Genomic DNA, 20335 nt, shown 5'->3' on the forward strand with positions numbered 1-20335 from the left:
GACTGGAGTGGTTTGTAATTTTCTGTTTTTTTTTTTTTTTTTTTTTTTTTTTACGTCCAGATCAGTGCTGTTTGAAATGTTGGCAAACAAAGAAACAAATGCTAGGGTAGTGATAAAAATAAAAAAAAATGCTAGGGAAGCGATAAAATTAAACAAATGCTAGGGACGCGATAAAATTAAACAAATGCTAGGGTAGTGATAAAAATAAACAAATGCTAGGGACGCGATAAAATTAAACAAATGCTAGGGTAGTGATAAAAATAAACAAATGCTAGGGAAGCGATAAAATTAAACAAATGCTAGAGACGCGATAAAATTGTGCGATAAGCAGCCATGATTGGTTGAAAGATGTCCTTTCATACCGTTTTATTGGTCAAAAGTAGTGTGACGTAGTAAAAGTGTAATAGTCATGGGCATTACCTTATAAACATGAAAAGTCTGATTGTGAGACTGGCTTTCGAGTTCAATCGTACTCAAAATTGAGACAGTTTCATCTCACATATGTTTAAGTCATTAAGATAATAATGCAACAAGAGCAGTAAAACGTTCTGTTATATCACGGGCACTTCTCAAAAGTGTTAAGTGGCGGCTGTCATGATCTGGCACACAGCACGGACGGATTTCATTCCCAGTCCCCTCGATGCGGCTCAAATTATCGACCCTATCACGAATATAAGCCAAACTGCTTTTCTTTTTATCGAAACAAGGATACAATAGATGACTCAGCACGATTACGTTGCTGCGTGATTTAAGATGTTGCAAGTCTAATGAGTTTAAACCGCAATACGAGGCTTGTAATTTTCCCTACCGAAATTCTAGCTTGCAGGGTAATGGTGTGGTCGTAGTTTATGTTGGAATGGATGAAATACAACCGTATTCAACGTCACATTGAGAACTGAAAGTATATACAAAAACCATCCGTTTCAACCGTTCAAAATGGAGCAGCGTTGATGTCGTCATTTACAGGTCCATAAAAATGTCCACTGCAAATATCTTATTGGCAAATATATAGCTGTAAGATACACGGTTTTAGCCAGGCACAAATCTACGCTGAATTGTGCTTCTTACATGGCGCTACAACCGTTAAAGAGTCATCATTAGACATCGGATCTTTAGGTTTTTACCTTTTGTTTTCCTTAATAGCCTATAAGATGGAAGCACAGTTGGAAGAAGAGCAGTTTGGCTTCAGGAAGGGAAAAGGTACGAGAGATGCAATTGGACTGCTAAGGACAATCGACGAAAGGTACCTAGAGAAGTATAAAGAAGTGTATGTAGTATATTTGTGGACTTAGAAAAAGTTTTTGACAGAATGAAATGGAATAAACTGATGGGAATCCTAAAGAAAATTGGTGTTGATTGGAAAGAGAGAAGACTGTTCATTAATCTTTATATGAAACAACGAGTCAAAGTCAGGATAGGAGAAGAAATGTCAGAAGGAAGTGAAATTGGGAGAGGAGTACGTCAAGGATGTCCTTTGTCACCTACCCTGTTCAATATCTACTTGGAGAATTTAGTAAAGAACTGTTTTCGAAACATGGAAGGAGTGATAGTAGGAGGAAGAAGAATAAAATGCATAAGATTTGCTGATGATATGACGTTGTTAGCAGAAGATGAAATGATACTAAAGGATATGCTACTGGAGCTAAATAGTAGCTGTGAGCAGTATGGAATGAAGATAAATGCAAATAAGACGAAGAGCATGGTCATAGGAAGAAAAATACAGAAGATAAACTTGCGAATTCTAAATGAGGCAGTGGAGTAAGTGGACAGCTTCAAATACTTGGGGTTTACTGTAAGCAGTAACATGAGCTGCTGCCAGGAAGTCAAAAGGAGGATAGCAATGGCCAAGAAACCTTTTAGTAGAAAAAAAGAGCATTTTCTGCGGACTTTTGGAGAAAGACTAAGGAAGAGACTAGTGAAGTGCTTTGTATGGAATGTGGCAGTGTATGGGGCAGAAACATGGAAATTACAACCAAGTGAAGAGAAGCGAATAGAAGCATTTGAAATGTGGATATGGAGAAGAATGAAAGGTGTGAAGTGGATAGGGAGAGTAAGAAATGAAGCTGTGTTGGAAAGAGTGGGTGAAGAAAGAATTATACTGAAACTGATCAAGAAGAGAAAAAGGAATTGGTTGGGTCACTGGCTGAGAAGAAACTGCCTAATGAAGAATGCACTGGAAGAAATGGTAAACGGGAGAAGAGTTTGAGGTAGAAGAAGATGTCAGATGATAGACGACATAAGATATGTGGATCATGAGGAGACAAAGAGGAAGGCAGAAAATAGGAAAGATTGGAGAAAGCTGGGTTTGCAGCGAAATATCTACTCTTAGGCAAAACAATGAACGAATGAATAAATAATACATATGTTATTATTATTATTATTATTATTACTATTATTATTTTATGATAAACAGCGTACTGTGATTCTGAATGGACTCTGCTTACAGGATTAGTGGAACTGAGGATTTTCAGTTAAGAAGTCATATTAGTGAATAATAAACTGCTAAATCAATACTCAAGGCAAATTTCCCCAATTTATTAAATTTATTTATGCTTGACCATGCCGAAATGTAGTAATTATACACCTGGTAGCAGCCCTTTAATGGACCTCATTAAAGTACACCTATTCATTAAAGTTCAGGTTTTCCACCAATCAGAAAGCACCATTGTAGCAATATGAAAGCGCAAGTATCGATTATTCTCGGATATGCAATCGAAAGACAACTAGCGAAACGTCACGGAGGCTGGAAATCCAATAATGTCGCAGAAGGTTATGTTCTGTTACTATAATAATAATAAGCGTTAATTGTAAATAATATTCAAATAAATTCAATTTGTCATCTCGTTTTTCAATGTCTAAATCAATTTCAAGGTTATATCAAGATTAATGTTTATTTTACTCTCTAGATTAGGCTATATCAAGGTCAGTGACATTTGTTCCTCGGAAAAAATCAATACTTTCGCGTCTGCGCACATCTCACAATTTACGAGATATTGCACAAGATCAGTTCCGCTCCCCAATCAGATAATAATAATATGAATACTTATGAATAATTTCAAGTTAGAAATATAGTCGAGCATAAAAAGTCGTATGAAACTTGCCTATAATGGTAATTAAGACGCTCGTATGAAAATTATGAAACTCGCTTGCGCTCGTTTCATAAACGTACTCGCGTCTTAATTACTACCATTATAGGCTCGTTGCATAATGTACTATTATCTAATAGCATACAAAACGTATGTGCGAATAAGCAATTTTTGGCCCTAAAATGAATAATTTAAAAACGTATAATGAAATAAACATTTATAAATATTGTTGTGGTTGTCTGATATGATACCCGGGTGTCTCACTATATAGCGAGTTCTCTCGCCGCAATGCAGCCATGACAACTGCCAGCTGGAAGCCAATATTTCCACTGGTTGATGCAATGTGTCAGAAACCGAGGGTCTTTATTTGGAGGGTGAGGTGGAGGCTGCAAGCCGTATGACCTATAACCATACCCTAAAATTGCGTTCGTCCTACCAGCATGCACCGAGGTTGTATAATATTGCCGAGTTAAAGGTTAAACCGCAGATTTCCAATTAATTTGAGCAACGAGCCACACTGAAGCCTCAAAATCCTTTCGCAGGTACCGCACTAACACAAATTCTTCTATCTTCAGACTGTATCAACTACTCATGCAATGCTATTGCTAGTAGTAATTGCTTTTCCACATGTGGCAGAACGGGGAGTTTCGTATTTGTGTCTCAAGAGGATAGCGCAAGTATAATTTATTCGCGTTCGAGGAATCGTGTATTACGTAAAAATATGTAATTAACGATCATAAGTCCCGTCAAATATTTCGTCATTTATGTCAGGGAAAGTAGTTGCTAGTCAAGTTTCTTTCAAGTGTGTCCGCTTTTGCTGCCATTCTTATTGCTCCAGTAACGCCATATTAAATATCTAGCCTACACTGTCCATGGTCAATCTTATCTTCATATAGGCCTATTGAAATACTTATTATGTATTGTAAAATACAAGAGTAATATAAGGACCAGTTAGTAACAGAATCGTAGATTACACATTTAATTTAAATTTTCGCCGAAAAGAAAGAGAATGAAAAGTATTTGTGTATTGAAATATTTAATTACATTTTCAACTTGCAACTTTGATTAAAAGTATAATAAATAAAGCACAAGAATAATTAAAAAAACAAACAATTTTTTTTCTTGTTACATGAATGAGTCCATGAGTACACGACATCGAATTAACGTAATTCTTACCTTCCATATTTGTTGTTATCTTTTTGTAGAAAATTATAGAAATTCTATTTTCTGCAATTTGAATTAGCTGCGAAACGATAATAATTAATGAAAGAATGAAAGGAAGGAAGAATGAAAGCAAGAAAGGAAGAAAGAATGAAAAGAAAGAAAGGAAGAAAGAATGAAAAGAAAGAAAGGAAGAAAGAATGAAAAGAAAGAAAGGAAGAATGAAAGAATGAAAGGAAGAAAGAAAGAATGAAAGGAAGAAAGAATGAAAGGAAGGAAGAATGAAAGGAAGAAAGAATGAAAGAAAGGAAGAAAGAATGAAAGAAAGGAAGAAAGAATGAAAAGAAAGAAAGGAAGAAAGAAAGAATGAAAACATGAAAGGAAGAAAGAAAGAAAGGAAAGAATGAAAGGAAGAAAGAAAGAAAGAAAGAAAGAAAGAAAAAATTAAAGGAAGAATGAAAGAAAGAATGAAGGAAAGAATGAAAGGAAGAAAGAATGAAAGAAAGGAAGAAAGAAAGAAAGAATGAAAAAATGAAAGGAAGAAAGAAAGAAGGAAAGAATGAAAGGAAGAAAGAATGAAAAGAAAGAAAGAAAGAAAGAATGAAAAAATGAAAGGAAGAAAGAAAGAAAGAAGGAAAGAATGAAAGGAAGAAAGAAAGAAAGAATGAAAGAAAGAAAAAATTAAAGGAAGAATGAAAGAAAGAAAGAAAGAAAGAAGGAAAGAATGAAAGGAAGAATGAATGAAAGAAAGGAAGAAAGAAAGAAAGAATGAAAAAATGAAAGGAAGAAAGAAAGAAGGAAAGAATGGAAGGAAGAAAGAAAGAAAGAAAGGAAGAAAGAAAGAATGAAAGGAAGAAAAATTAAAGGAAGAATGAAAGAAAGAAAGGAAGAAAGAAAGAATGAAAGGAAGAAAAAATTAAAGAAAGAATGAAAGGAAGAAAGAAAGAAAGAAAAATTGAATGAATGATTGAATTAATTAATTAATTAAAGTATAATTGAAGAAAAGGTACAGAAGATAAACGGGAAACGAGGAAAAAGACATATAAGAAATGAAAAGTAGAAAAAACAGGAATGAGGAAAAACAAAGTGAAAGACAGGTAAGAAGGAAAATAATATAAAAGCAGGAAAGAAAAAAGAAACAAAAAGAAAAGCACGACAGAAGTAAAATAAAGTGAAAAATCTGATACTGTAGGCGGTAACCGAATGAAACAACGAAACCATTTTCTTTATAGATTGTAGGCCTAACATTATGAATCTGGAGACATACGCCATTTACGTTGCGAAAATGTTAAGAATTACAATGCACAGCATGGACACAGAAACTTCTTGAAGATATATAGCTCCATGCATTAAATATGTATTTTTCCTTAGGCATGAACCGACCAAAAGTGAACCTTGGAAAATATACTGCACGTAATATCTCTGCACAGACCAAGACAAATTGTAACTTCCGGATGCCATGATGTAATTTGTTATGGAATATGATCTATGCAGTATTGTTACCTACGAAATTCGAATTACTCTTACGGATACAGAGAGAGAAAAAGAGTAAGGTGATTAGTTAAAAGTAACAAATTAATAAACAGCTTTAATTTCCTCGATTTATTTCTGTAATTTATGACTGTATCATAAACTATGTTCAAATGTCGTTTGTTTCGGTTCTGGCCTTTGTTATTGATCACGTGTTGCTTAAATTCGCAAGTGTAGCTACAACAGAACAATAGTTAATTGAGTTGTCAAACCGAGCCATGGGTTAAGTGCGAGCGGGGCATATATAACCGGCATAATGAAGACCAAGTAAGAGTGAAATAAGACATTAGCTACCGCGGAGGAATGAGCAGTGGTTATGTAATAGTCTTGAATGATATAGGTGTCTTATTGTGTTGAGAGAAATACAAACAAAACGTTGAAATGCTAATGAGGGCTAGTATCAAAGACGGACAAGAACCATTTTTATTATTTGTCAGTAGAGCCGTATTTCTGTTTCATTATGTTAACTTCCAGTGTAAGGCATGACAATTTTTGTGTCACATCGGTAATTCTATTAACAAAATAATTCAAGTCTCCACTTAAAAATGACATTGTCCACTTCTAAAACTAAGATTGACTTCTGTCCGTTTTTTAAAAAACGAAGATTTTTTTTTAAACCAACAACCCAGAATCGGGATAATCCTATGGCATTTATAATTTTGTTCTAAACTGGAAAACTTAGACAATTAGATGAAGGATGGATTGAGCGGAGAAAAATTCTCTCCGGCACCGGGACTCAAATCCGGGTTTTCAGCTCTACGTGTTGACGCTTTATCCACTAAGCCACACCGGATTCCAGTTCCGATGCCGGATCGAATCCTCTCAGTTTAAGTTCCACCTCTTAGTTTCCCTTTAGTGGTCAACCCTCATGCACTGTATCACAGATGTGTGACAGTGGCACAATGTCCAACACACTATGTGCAGAGGTGCACTTATTACGAGTGACTAAGTGGCCGGGATCCGACGGAATAAGCGCCGTCTTAAATCATTAAGTGATTATTTAAGTATTTCATAAACTGACAGGATTCAATCCGGCATCGGAACTGGACTCCTTGTGGCTTAGTGGATAAAGCTTCAGCACGTAAAGCTGAAAATCCGGGTTCGAGAATTTTTCTCCGATACACCCATCCTTCATCATGTCGACCTGGTTGGCGAGTTGGTATAACGCTGGCCTTCAATGCCCAAGGTTGCGGGTTCGATCCCGGGCCAGGTCGATGGCATTTAAGTGTGCTTAAATGCGACAGGCTCATATCGGTAGATTTACAGGCATGTAAAAGAACTCCTGCGGGACAAAATTCCGGCACATCCGGCGAAGCTGATATAACCTCTGCAGTTGCGAGCGTCCTTAAATAAAACATAACATTTAACATTTTCCTTCATCATATGGTAATACAGAATTCCTGCACGGAAATATCATACGTACTTCGGTACATCACAATAATTAGAAAATTAGATTTATGAATGTTATTTCTATTCAGTTCTTTAATTCATATTTTACTGCAATTCTGCATAGATAAGTTCTGGTTCATTTAAAGGCTCTTCAAAACAATCACATTCATGAAGAGTGTCTATATTTTTTTTATCAAACTCTGGATTACAATACTATACCACTGAAAACAGAAGTTTTTCCTTCCACTCACTTGCGAAGTGTTACTTAATAACTTCTGAACATCCGCAAGTTTCTCTGAGTTTACTTGGATTCCTATTTTAATTGGTGAAGAATTCATTTACAATCGTTTTTCCTTAGCACTTTTCCATTGATCAGGATTAAATTTACGTTTTCACTTTGAGAGAGGAACATAGATTAAGAGTGTTTGAGAATAAGGTGCTTAGGAAAATATTTGGGGCTAAGAGGGATGAAGTTACAGGAGAATGGAGAAAGTTACACAATACAGACCTGCACGCATTGTATTCTTCACCTGATATAATTAGGAACATTAAATCCAGACGTTTGAGATGGGCAGGGCATGTAGCACGTATGGGCGAATCCAGAAATGCATATAGAGTGTTAGTTGGGAGGCCGGAGGGAAAAAGATGTTTAGGGAGGCCGAAACGTAGATGGGAAGATAATATTAAAGTGGATTTGAGGGAGGTGGGATATGATGATAGAGAATGGATTAATCTTGCTCACGATAGGGACCAATGGCGGACTTATGTGAGGGCGGCAATGAACCTCCGGGTTCCTTAAAAGCCAGTAAGTAAGTTAAGTATAGGCATAACCCCTATACTTAGTATTTCCATAATTTTTGTGGGAATCACATAGGATTGGAGCCAGAGTGAAGTGTAATGGCAGAGAGAGTAATTATCTCATGCCTCCATGTCAATTTTATAAACAGTGCACTGATTAGAACCAGGTACCCAGCTGCTGAAGCCGTCATCCCTGTTAACTTGCAATTTCGGGGCACATCAAATAGAGAGTGGAGCGATACAGACCGATTGGAAAATTGAGAGAGGAACAGACATTAAGGGTGTTTGAGAATAAGGTTCTTAGGAAAGTGTTTGGGGCTAAGAGGGATGAAATTACAGGTGAATGGAGAAAGTTACACAACACAGAACTGCACGCATTGTATTCTTCACCTGACATAATAAGGAACATTAAATCCAGACGTTTGAGATGGGCAGGGCATGTAGCACTTATGAGCGAATCCAGAATTGCATTTAGAGTGTTAATTGGGAGGCCGGAGGAAAAAAGACCTTTGGGGAGGCCGAGACATAGAAGGAAGGTTAATATAAAAATGTATTTGAGGGAGGTGGGATATGATAGTAGATACTGGATTAATCTTGCTCAGGATATGGACCAATGGCGGGCTTATGTGAGGGCGGCAATGAAGAACCTCCGGGTTCCTTAAAAGCCACAAGTAGTAGTAGTAGTAGTAGTAGTAGTAGTAGTCAGTTAAAGTGTACTTTCTAACGAATTGCGCTCCATACTGAACTAAAGCTGCCCGAGAATCCTTATATTTTAATAAAATTTCGATATGAAAGGAAACGTAATCATTAAAACATCCAAACGCGCCAGAATATAAATATTAACTGGTTTCCATGACAGTTTTAAGCCATTTCCAAAAATTTGATTGGCTGAAATGGTCCTGTCCGCATTTGAAACAAACTTTGCATAGATATGTCCGATTATGAAAGCAACAACATATTTTAATGTTCACAAAAGCATGTAAATATCAGGTTCTGAAATAAACGGACCACGGCTTTGGAAAGTGCGCGAAAAATACTGTAAGGACCGATCCTTAACCAAAGTTCGATAAAAATGGCGATACTAGGCTCCTCACATATAAGTACAGGGACATCATTTTATTTTTACTAACATTTTTAATATTAACCTGGCTATACCTTTCTATTAACGATTGAAACAGGAAACACCGTTTGCTACCCCTTCCACGACTGGAGTTCGATGATACCGGCGTAAAATACAAATCACTTTACTAGGTATAGGAGGGAAGAAAAGTAGTTCATCCATTTATGTAAACTAGGAAATACCGCAATTTTGAGTTTGATAATTTTCATTAGGTTTTTGTTTAATCAAAATACAGTACTGTATTAACACTTAGTGTTTTTACTCACGAATTGAGCTATCCATTCGGACGTATTAATTATGTAGTGTATATTGTACTGTTACAGCACATTAGCGTACAATATAGAGAATGAAGTTAAATTGAAAAATAATCATAATATGGATATTTAAACACATTTTTCAAAATGGAGACCATTCATTTCGATACAGGCTTCAGTTCTTTTGTGCATATTATCGCACTATAGACTATTGTACCTAATTCCAATTACCAGTTTCTTCCTTCGTACGAGTAACTCATGTTGAAATAATTCTGTACCTACTCCATAAAAGAGTACCTTACGTACTGTAAATTCAGTCTTCACTTATGCCCGATCCGAAAAGATAAAATTACTCACAAATGCTATCTACTGTCCGTTCAAGTGGTTTTGTCGCAGGGTCGTAGAAAGGAGGGGATCACGTGACAATTACTTAACGATGCCCTTTTATTTAAGTAATTTTAAACAATTGTATGGGTATAATATTACGTAGACGTCCAATTCCTAACAGAAATTAATGTTTTCAGAAAAGAGCTAAGATACCCAGCTACTAGACTTAACAGAGGGGCGAACAGAAGCAGGTGGGGGAAACCGGGATGCGACGTAGGCAAACGGACGACAGTACCTGTACGAAAATATGATTCAATATTGAAAGCTCTTTCGTCACTGGAAAACGCGAACATATTTCTGGAACGTACTATGCTCGCTAACTCAGTACTGCTTACGCGCCCTCGGCTCTGTGTCGTGAACGGTTGGAAGTTTACTAGTAGAAGGGTGGGAGTGAAGTACATTCAAAAACTCAGGTACAATAAAAATTGAAGTAAAAATAAAATGATGTCCCTGTATTTCTTAACACGTATGACGAAAGGGTTAAGTGTTGAATGCGAAAATGTGATATGCTGAGATACAGAAAAAAACATTACAACAATTTTTTTAATTGTTTCAATCAAGTGCAATGTCCTTAATGTTATATAAAATTAAAGAATATCAACGTATTTTATATATAGCATACAATTTATAAGATATTATATCACATCATGACCATAATACTAGCTGGCCACTATAATGGACGAACGACTCCTAAGGGTTACTGAATTTATCCATGGAAATAGCTGAAGCAACGGGAGAGTTTGCCTATTGATCCGGAGTTGCGGTCGGGCGTGGGTTCGATACTTACTTAGACTGATTACTGTTTTTTTATAAGTTTTTCATCAACTGAAAGGCAAATATCAGGTAATCCCACGCAACTTTTTCGTTTCTATAACAAAGCAATACTAATTGCTGTAAATGAAGAGTCCATGGAAAAACCAAGTAAGTCCAAAATTATCGATTTTTTGTTTCCAATGTCATTTACTAGCTCGGTTAATTTTGTATGGTTTAATTGTGCATAATAACAACCCGATTAGTCCAGAGAATTTTCAAGAATGATAACCCAAGACAACAGAATTATCGTTTAGGGAGGCAATATAAAGTTTAAATTACTGTAATATCTGTGTTTTTCTTTTTCTCTTTTTACTTTCTATTTTTTGTTAATTAATTAAATAACTTGTTTTAAAATTTTGTAGAATGCCCCCTGAGCACTAGTATTTACTCTTTCTGGGGGTGCTAAAGTGATTTTTATATACATAAAAAACAATATGTATTGTTATTCTAGTAATAAAATTATTCTATAATTTGGAATTTCTCATTAGAGATCTTTCCTTCTCCACGCCAAATTGTAGAATTTGATACACCTCCACAAATGCTATTGCTTTGTCTTTTAACTTACGTCTTTTGACTTTGCTTTGCAAATAAAATTATTATTATTATTATTATTATTATTATTATTATTATTATTATTATTATTATTATTTTGTATCTTGTAACTTTTAATTTGCTCTCTTGTAGAAACAGCAAAATGGGACTTATCAGATTTTAACCCTGAACTCTTCTAATGTTATCAATTTCAAACTTCAAATTTTTTAAATTTTGAGTAAGGTATCCAACCTGCCCTTTATAAGTGGACTCGACTAGCTTGCACTTGTATGCCCGACTGTTATTAGCGTATGACGTCATTATTTCCTTTTATAGACACTTCATTTCGAAACTGCCATCTATTGGCTGATGCAAAAACAAAAGCGAAGGTGCTGCCCTTATATTCAAATTTAGAAACTCCATCTTACAAAACGTGTTACATATTTTCCCAATTTGTTGGTCCAATAATCACATTCACGTCAAAAGCAGGGGTAGACTCTATACATAGATTGCAAAATACAGAGATTATATTTCTGATACCTTTATTGAATTTTAAGGAACGTAGCTTTCCTAGAGAAGCTGATAGTGAAAAATATAGTGGAAATAGTGAAGTCATCCTAGGAGAAATTAGTAGCTTATCTATCTCATTCAGTTGGGATTTTCATACCAGTTTTAAGGACAGATATACCTAGACAAAAAAAAAGAAGAAGACGGAGAAATGAACAATCTAGTAAACCGAATAGGTGCAGATCTTGCTGGCCTTAGTTGAAATTGTCCTTGATGTAGATATTGACAAAGTTTATCGTGTGCACAAGCTTAAGCACTTTAGTGAACCATGTAGTGCTCAGCACTGATCCTGAGCAAACTGTAGAGCTCGCTTGTGTTAACATGCCCAGTGGGACGTTATGCTGTAGCAATCTCATGGCGTTGGTCTCTTGGGGATGCGGTTCAATGCTGTATTTGCCGTTCTCTGTATCGATGATAGAGATTATTATGGTCAATAATTATGGGCCAAATAATGTACCAAATAATGTACCAAGGATCGCGCCAACTGGACTATACCATTAGGCCTAGGTTTGCAATATTTTCCCGCTTTGGTCGTGACCGTTTTGCAATATTTCGTACATCTGGCCTGACATCTCCATCAGGTGTTACTTAAGGTAGAACAGAATTTGTGAAGTTCGAGGAGACGAAAGAAATCCAGAAAAATCTTGACCCTATAAAATTGTCCTTCACAAATATTATCTCAGCCTATGTCGGGAAACGAACACGAGTCCGCAAAATGATAAGACTACGCTCCACTATTTAACTACAGAAAATGTCCAGGAAATCTCAATACTAGAACTAGTATTGTGCAATTACGCGTAAAATATTTCTACGTGACATGTAGATTACACGTAGAAATGCGTGAAATACGTAGAAAACGTAAAGCATCTAGGTAAAAACTAGAGAAAACGAAAAAAATGAAAAGAAAACGCGGTTTTCATATTGTTTTTATTATTATTAAGCTGAGGATATTTCCTTAAATGCCTACTTGTTCCTGTAACTGCTGAACATGTATAGTTTATTTTTATTTATTTATTTTATTGCTAGTAAGTTTGAAATGAATACATTGTAAGATAAACCAGCACTCTCCTGAATGAGTAAGACTCGTGCTCAGGAGGGGATTCCAATACAGACAAAAAGTAAAGTCAAAAACCCGTTTTCAGCCTAATTATGACGATTAAAAGGCATTCTTTACTGCATATAAATGCCTTTTTAGACCGTTAGTGCCTATTTTACGATAAGTACCTATTTAAGTGCCTAAAATGTTATTTTTCTATTTTTTAAATACTATTATATTACATTTTTTACTTCGATATATCTCGTTGATCGGCAGAGAGTAACAGGCCACTTATGATCTTCGGAATAGACAGCAGATAATGAGGTACTCTTTGTGTTCTGCTACATCCAATCAATGTGCAGACCCAAGGTCACATGACCAAATATACGGCAACTTCAGAACAAATGTAACATTTAAAAATTCCTTCGCAGAACGAAAAGTTACATTTGTTCGTATCAAATCTCTGCACATGTAAAGGACAAAACTAAAATTCTTCCAATTTTTATTGTCATACTGCGCTGATGTCTTAAATTGAATTGAGGATATTGAAAATTAAATCAATAGCTTTCCCAGAATACGCTATGAAATGTTTCATATAAAACAATTTTTATCTCGAAAAAGAAGCAAAAACGAACAAAATTGTATTAAACCTTTTTTGTTTCAAATAACTCAAAGAATAACCCCCTGAAGTTAATGACATTACTTACAGTTTATCCTGTATAAGAGAATTAAAGTTTAAAATGCAATATAATTAATGTTATTAATTCAAGAAACTAAAATTACTCAGCATAAGCTCTTAATGGGTTGAGGGAAAACCTCGGGAAAAATTCAACTAGATAACTTGTCCCAACTAGGATTTGAACCCGCTAGTTTCGCGGTCAGACGTATTAACCGTTGCTCTAAAGCGATGGATTCTGTTTGAGTTACAGCCGAACCTGTGAAATCGGAAAGCCATGTGTTAAAGAGATGTGTTGGTGCGTGCACACATTACCCTCATTTACGGAACTTCGAAAACCCCAACATCGTGTTCTATCTACTCCTATATCGTATTCCGTCTTCGTTCAGACCCTTCCGACAGCTATAGACAACATACTCCAAAAGAACTCCCCTTAAAGACATGAGTCTTTGTGTACGGCACAATAGACTTTCTGCAAACTTGGAAACAACGTTAAGGGTCCTCATTATTTTTCCCTTGTCGGTAATAGGACGCGGAACAGGAACTGCATTTTGTAACGTAATGAATCAATTTTGAAAACTTAAAATCGAATTCTTTTGTAGTTTCATGACATTCTAACCTTGTCTATAACTCATTAGAATTTCTATCTGATCGTTACGATCTCGTTAAAGACGGCGTAGGAAGAAAATGAGGAAGATGTATTGCTGTACCGTTCTTTCATTGATTGTCTGATTTGTTAGCTATTTAGTAAGGGTACTTTACTCAGATTTCGCTCTTCGCTATTGTTGCTTTTTAAGACGAAGGAATCGTATAACTATTACATCAGAAACAACTACTTTTTTTTTTTAGCATTTCATTCCTTTAACAATAGCTGAAAGTACACTGCAAAATACATGCTTCTTATTTCTCTAATATCTTGTGTCCGACAGTTTGATGAAATTTGATTATGATAAATACATAGTTGGGCATATAAAACGGTCTGTCTCATTTCATTTCACTTGAAATTATGTTGGCTATCCTTTCTTCCGCATGTTTACTTACATTATTGCCTGTTACATACTATAACTTACAAATAATTTATAAATTGTTCTGTTTGTTGTTGTAATGTAAAGAGTCTGTTATTTTGTGACCAAGCATGACATATTCAATACCAGAGCGAATATTCATTATAAAGACCTACTTATGGGCTATTCCATATGAAATCGATCAGTAAAAAACCTCGCATTTTTTTTATACTTTACTTTTTCCCTATTTATACAAGGTGCTGAGGAGAGTGCATTTTCAAAAATATACCATCGAAACTCGAACGGTTTTCGTATTATTGAGCGACAAATTCAGCTTATTTTATAAAAACAAGCCTCTTTCAGCGCTCAGAACCATTTACTGCAGAACATTGAACGGGATCTCATTTTGAAGCTGACATTTGGTAGGTTACGTTAAGAAGTAATACTTATTTTTATTGTATACAGAGAGACAGATAATCTGATTTTACTTACTTTTAGGCTTTTTGGCCATTTGTAAAAATGTAAAAAAATATTGAGAAAAAACCTTGCATTATTAAGAGGGATTCGGCATTGTTTGGTTAGTGGTAGGACAATAAGTTTCGAGGGTATTAAATAGATTATTTTCACACGCCTAGACTTGAATGGCGCAGTACCGCACGTACTGACCGAGAGCTGAAGATAAGCGAGCGTCGGGCGTCATTTTACTCCCGTGTTTATGAAAACCTGTGATAAAGCTAGCACAGCCATGACTGCTAGGCGACACATCACGTGTTTATGTCTCCTGGCCTTGCTTACCACGGCTAGCTCCCGTCTCACAGTCAGCTGGTTAGTTCGCGCGCGTACTATTTATTTTCTTTATTTGATATTTTCAATACTTTATCAACGTGCCAGCAGTAAAAAAATATGTGTTTATTTGTACTTTCAATGAGAGATCTAACTATATATTTTTAAAATATTTTTTCTTTGGCAAAGGCGTCTTAATGAGGAAAAATCTAAATTTATCCATTTCCATAAAAAGTAAGAAAATCTGTTTATATGTCAATATAAACTTTAATTTCTCAGCATTGATCATTGGGTGAAAGGGTTTCGGAGCTACAACAGTTTAAAGTTGCAAATTTTATGAAAATGCGATAAACTAAAATATTTTTAATTTAAACACTATGAAGTTCTGATGCCTCACACTTTGCACAAAGCAATGTATCACAGTTCTCTACGTACAAAAACATTCTTATTGTATTTAGAAATTGTAAGGCCAATTTTCTCTATATTTTGCGTCGATTTGAGATGGAATAGCTCATATGTAGGCTACCAGCTCTGTCAAGGAAACACGGTAATTATTCAGGGACAAATATCCGCTTCGCCCGATAACAGCGAAAAGCAGCATTCAAGATTTGGTGCGAAAATGGCGTACGACTGGATCCATTGCAAATGTAACAAGGAACAGAGCGTCTTCTTTCCGGACAACTCAACTTACGGCGCAAATTCAGGAAATGATGACTAGGAGTCCTCGAAAGTCCACCACGAAATTGGCTCATCAGGTCCACACGAATAGGAGAACTTGCGGACGTGTGTTGAAGGCTTTGAAATTCAAACCGTATCGAGTGACAGCTGTGCAACAACTGAAGGAGCCCGATAAGTATAAACGTGTAAATTTCTGCCGCTGGTCGTTGAATATGGTTACAGATGGTCGTTTGTTGTTTACCATGACTTATGAGGCTTGGTTTCATCTATCGGGATGTGTAAACTCCCAGAACAAGAGGTACTGGACGACAGAAAATTCTAAACTAGTGCACAAGCAACCCCTACACGACCAAGAGATCTACGAAACTCATTATCGATCCATATTCTTCGACACTACAGCCAACACGGATGTATACTTGACCTCCTTGGATGAATTTTATCCCCAACTAATAGGGGAGCATAATTACTGCTCCTTTAAACAAGATGGAGCAACATCTCACACATCTGAGAGGTCACTTACGCATATTCATAAGATGTTCACTGAAGAGCGGAGAGTGAGCAAAGGCTTGTGGCCACCGCGGTTACCTGATTTATCGACATGTGACCTTTATTTATGGGGGTACTTGAAGGGGAAAGTGTACGAGCAGAATTCCCATACTATTGATGAAATGAAGGATGGCATCAGGAATAGCATCTGCACTATCACCAGTGAGGAATTGACACTTGTCTATATGAACCTGTTAAGACGTGCACAGGAAAGTCTAGATATTGGTGGAAGACACTTTCAACATACAATATATTATGAAGGTTAGTACAAAACACATTCATTTATTCATTTTATTCCATTTCTTTGAAAAAAGTTTGTTTCAAATCAAATAAGATGAGACGAGCCGGTTTTATCTAGCCAACCCCTGTACTGTAGACAATGATTAGGATTCGAATGTAAAATCAAATTCTCAAAAATGCAATTGGAACAGACATATGAAGGGTTCAGAGCCATAGTGGGCCAAGCGCCATTTATTAAAAAAGGAGAAGCAGAGGCTAAAGTTAAGTGAATACCATAGTTTAATGAGGATTGACATATCATTTAGTTTTAATGTGTATACTTTATATTACTGGCTATATGTTTCCATTCGATTATGGTAATAACTTAATTTTAACCCTTGTTTTCTACGGTTTTAGTAAATGGCGCTTGGCCCACTATGGTTCTGAACCCTTCATATGAGGACTTGTGTTCAAAAACATGTTTGTCCATGAAAGATGAAATGGAGAAGAAAAAAGAAACCTGTGACACTTAACGTTTGTTGTTCTTGCTTCTAGCTTTTTTTAAAATCAGTATATTTCTGAGATATTTTATTATAATTACGAATTTTAAACCAATCCTTTAGAAGAGAGATTAATTTAACATTAATTCTACAACGAAAAAAACTTATTTATATCATAGTCGAATACACTGTACTCTGTTAATAAATAATGCATTTAATTCGTAAATTTCAAATCATCTCTTAATATAGCTATTTATTGCTTTTTAAATAATGTGTTTAATAACTATTTTATATATATATATATATATATATATATATATATATATATATATAGGCTATATTTCTTCCTATAACCATTACAGGTTGTCATTAACAAAGTGTACCGCAATACAATAAGTATAGAGAAATGTCTGGAGGCTTTATGAAACATATTGAAACACAAAATAATATACGAAATAACGTCAAGAAGATGTGAATTATAGTCATGGTCCATGTATATAATGCCTGAAAAAAGCTATTAATCTTTTGCGTGTTTGTTTTTTAAAATAACGTGTTTAATCTGTAGCTACAGTCAGCGTATTGTTATTAGTATCTCTTTGTTGTTACTTATTGCTTTAAAAAGAATGTGTTTAACTTGTAATCTTAAGTCATTTTTTCTACTATTCCTTTACAGTACTGTTTACATTTGTTTTTAAATCTTTTGTATTGCCCCTACCATTATATATTGCCCTTCAAGAATTTCGGTATTCGTTAGTTGTGAGTCATTACTTGTGTTATATTTTAATTATTGTAATAATTGTTCCTGAATCTGGTATGTCACTTGTAACCATATATCATTGCTTGTAATATCTGTTTATTACTCTTAACTGTTTCATTGTTCATGAATTAAGTACTAATTTGAAAGTGAAAGTGAAACTTTGTTTTATTAATCTACTATTGATTATCTTTTTAAGAGCGTGATTTAGTCTGAAACGGTTAGACATTCTTGTATATCTTTTATATTGATTATTCCTCAAACATCTCATTAACAGGAGCCATTCTTTCACTAACGTGCATGATTCTACATAATTCATGTGACCACTATTTTATGTTATCACTTTACTATTGCTACATCTCTTCCCGCTCAGATCGAATAAATGACGCTATAGATAAATTGAACGAAGACATTGACTCGATTGTGACATGGACAAAGAAATTCCATCTTAATATCAATCCTGGAAAGATACAAGCAATCATATTAGGACACAAACGGCAAACCGACGCTGTAAAGCACCTCGACATTTCCCCCGTTAAAGTTAAGTACAGTGCATATCCCTTCCAGTTCTTCGGTAAAAAATCTTGGCATTCACATGGATAATAATCTCAACTGGGACATGCAAATCACAGAAACCTGCAGAAAAGTATATTCTATTATCCATGTGCTAAAAAGGGTAAATGTTCATCTTCCCTCTTGCATAAAAAAGTTCCTTGTGCAGACACTTGTATTTCCCTATTTTGACTATGCTGACATTTTACTGACTGACCTTTCCAGCGACAACAAAACGAAACTTCAACGTGCTCATAACTTGTGTGTACGTTTTGTAAGCAATGTTCGTAAATATGATCACATTACCCCATCCCTGGAAGCAATAGGTTGGCTTAAACTAGATAAAAAAAGAAATTTACATTCACTTCTCCTTCTCTTCGAAATCTTGAACTCTTCTATCCCTTCGTACCTGTCGTCTCGCTTCACTTACCTTTCTTCCCAGCACAATCTGAACACACGCTCTCGCCATGAACTAATACTAACAATACCATTCCATCGCACCTCCTCATACTCATCCTCTTTCACAATAGCCCTGCCAAGACTCTGGAATTCGTTACCTGCTAGCATCAGAGACTGTCGAAATAAAATTCAATTCAAACGCAAACTTACTAGGCACTTGGTCAGTAATTGAGACTCGTTCAGACATGGTTTCTTGTAAATAGTTCTCTTAATCTATCACAAAATATTTCAATATCCGGTAATTTCATCACTATAGAATTTTGTTATTATAGGTTTAATTTCTAATTCAGTAAATACGAAAATATTCTTTGTTCTTAACTTCTATGATAAAATGTCTAGCTTGCATTAATCAGGTATTCTTGTCGTACTTTAATTTTATTGTAATTGTAAATTTAATATTAATTGTAATTTTATTGTTCATGTTATAGTTGTAATCCCCTGGTAGAGGGGCAGAGAAGGCCTGACGGCCTTATCTCTACCAGGTTAAATAAATAAATAAATAAATACTACTACTAAATACTACTACTATTGTTTATTGGTTATAAAATATGTATTTTGATGCCAACTATAACCCTAATATACCTCAGGGTGAAACAGGGTTTATTAAATTGGATAATAAAAAAATACTCTGTACAGCATGATTCAATTTCAGACTTTTTAATTTTTTAATATGCCAAGACTAGACTCTTTCCGCCGAGAAGGATGCGATTTGGTCTGGCCCTGAGATATGCACGAGGAGCACACATAATTAAAGACAAACATATTCACCTGCAGCGTGTAGGCCGCGACATGTACAGCGGGAACACAGGTATTCAATTACATGATCAAGCTACGCAGTAACATTTTAACTATACTTTTCACAGACTACGAAAATTAATGCTGTTAATTTACATACGGAAACAAAGTTAGAGAGATAAGAGTTAATAATGGTCCTTGTGCCATGAATATTCATCCAGGCTTACACCACCAGAGTGATTCCATGTCCGTGTTGCCGTTTTGTCTTGGACTACGATTACAAGAATGCATGGAAAGAACGACTTAGTCAACTCTGTTGGGGCACTATTCGCTTGAGGACATTTTAATTAGTTTTGGGCGAGGGCCACTTGTCCTACACGAAGATCTAGTGGTTCGTGCTACTCAAGCTGTAAACATGTGCAAGTTTGTCTTCCCAGTACCTCATCATGGAGTGAGCTATGTCCTTACCAAACACTCTAGCTGCAGTTGATCGGAAGAATAAACAGCAGGAGCATAATGTAACCCGATGTCCAACAAAAGTTGGAGAAGGCTCAATTATCTATTTAGGATCATTTGAAGGGTTCAGAACCATAGTGGGCCAAGCGCCATTTACTAAAACCGTAGAAAACAAGGGTTAAAATGAAGTTATTACCATAATTCAGTCATGTCAACTGATGCCCATATGGGCAAGCGCGCGCTTTAGAGCTCAGGAGAGCCTGAGCGCTTTACAGCGGAAAGGAAAGAGACTGACGAAAGA

The sequence above is a fragment of the Periplaneta americana genome, chromosome 12 (assembly GCF_040183065.1).
Source record: "Periplaneta americana isolate PAMFEO1 chromosome 12, P.americana_PAMFEO1_priV1, whole genome shotgun sequence".
Taxonomy (NCBI): Eukaryota; Metazoa; Arthropoda; class Insecta; order Blattodea; family Blattidae; genus Periplaneta; species Periplaneta americana.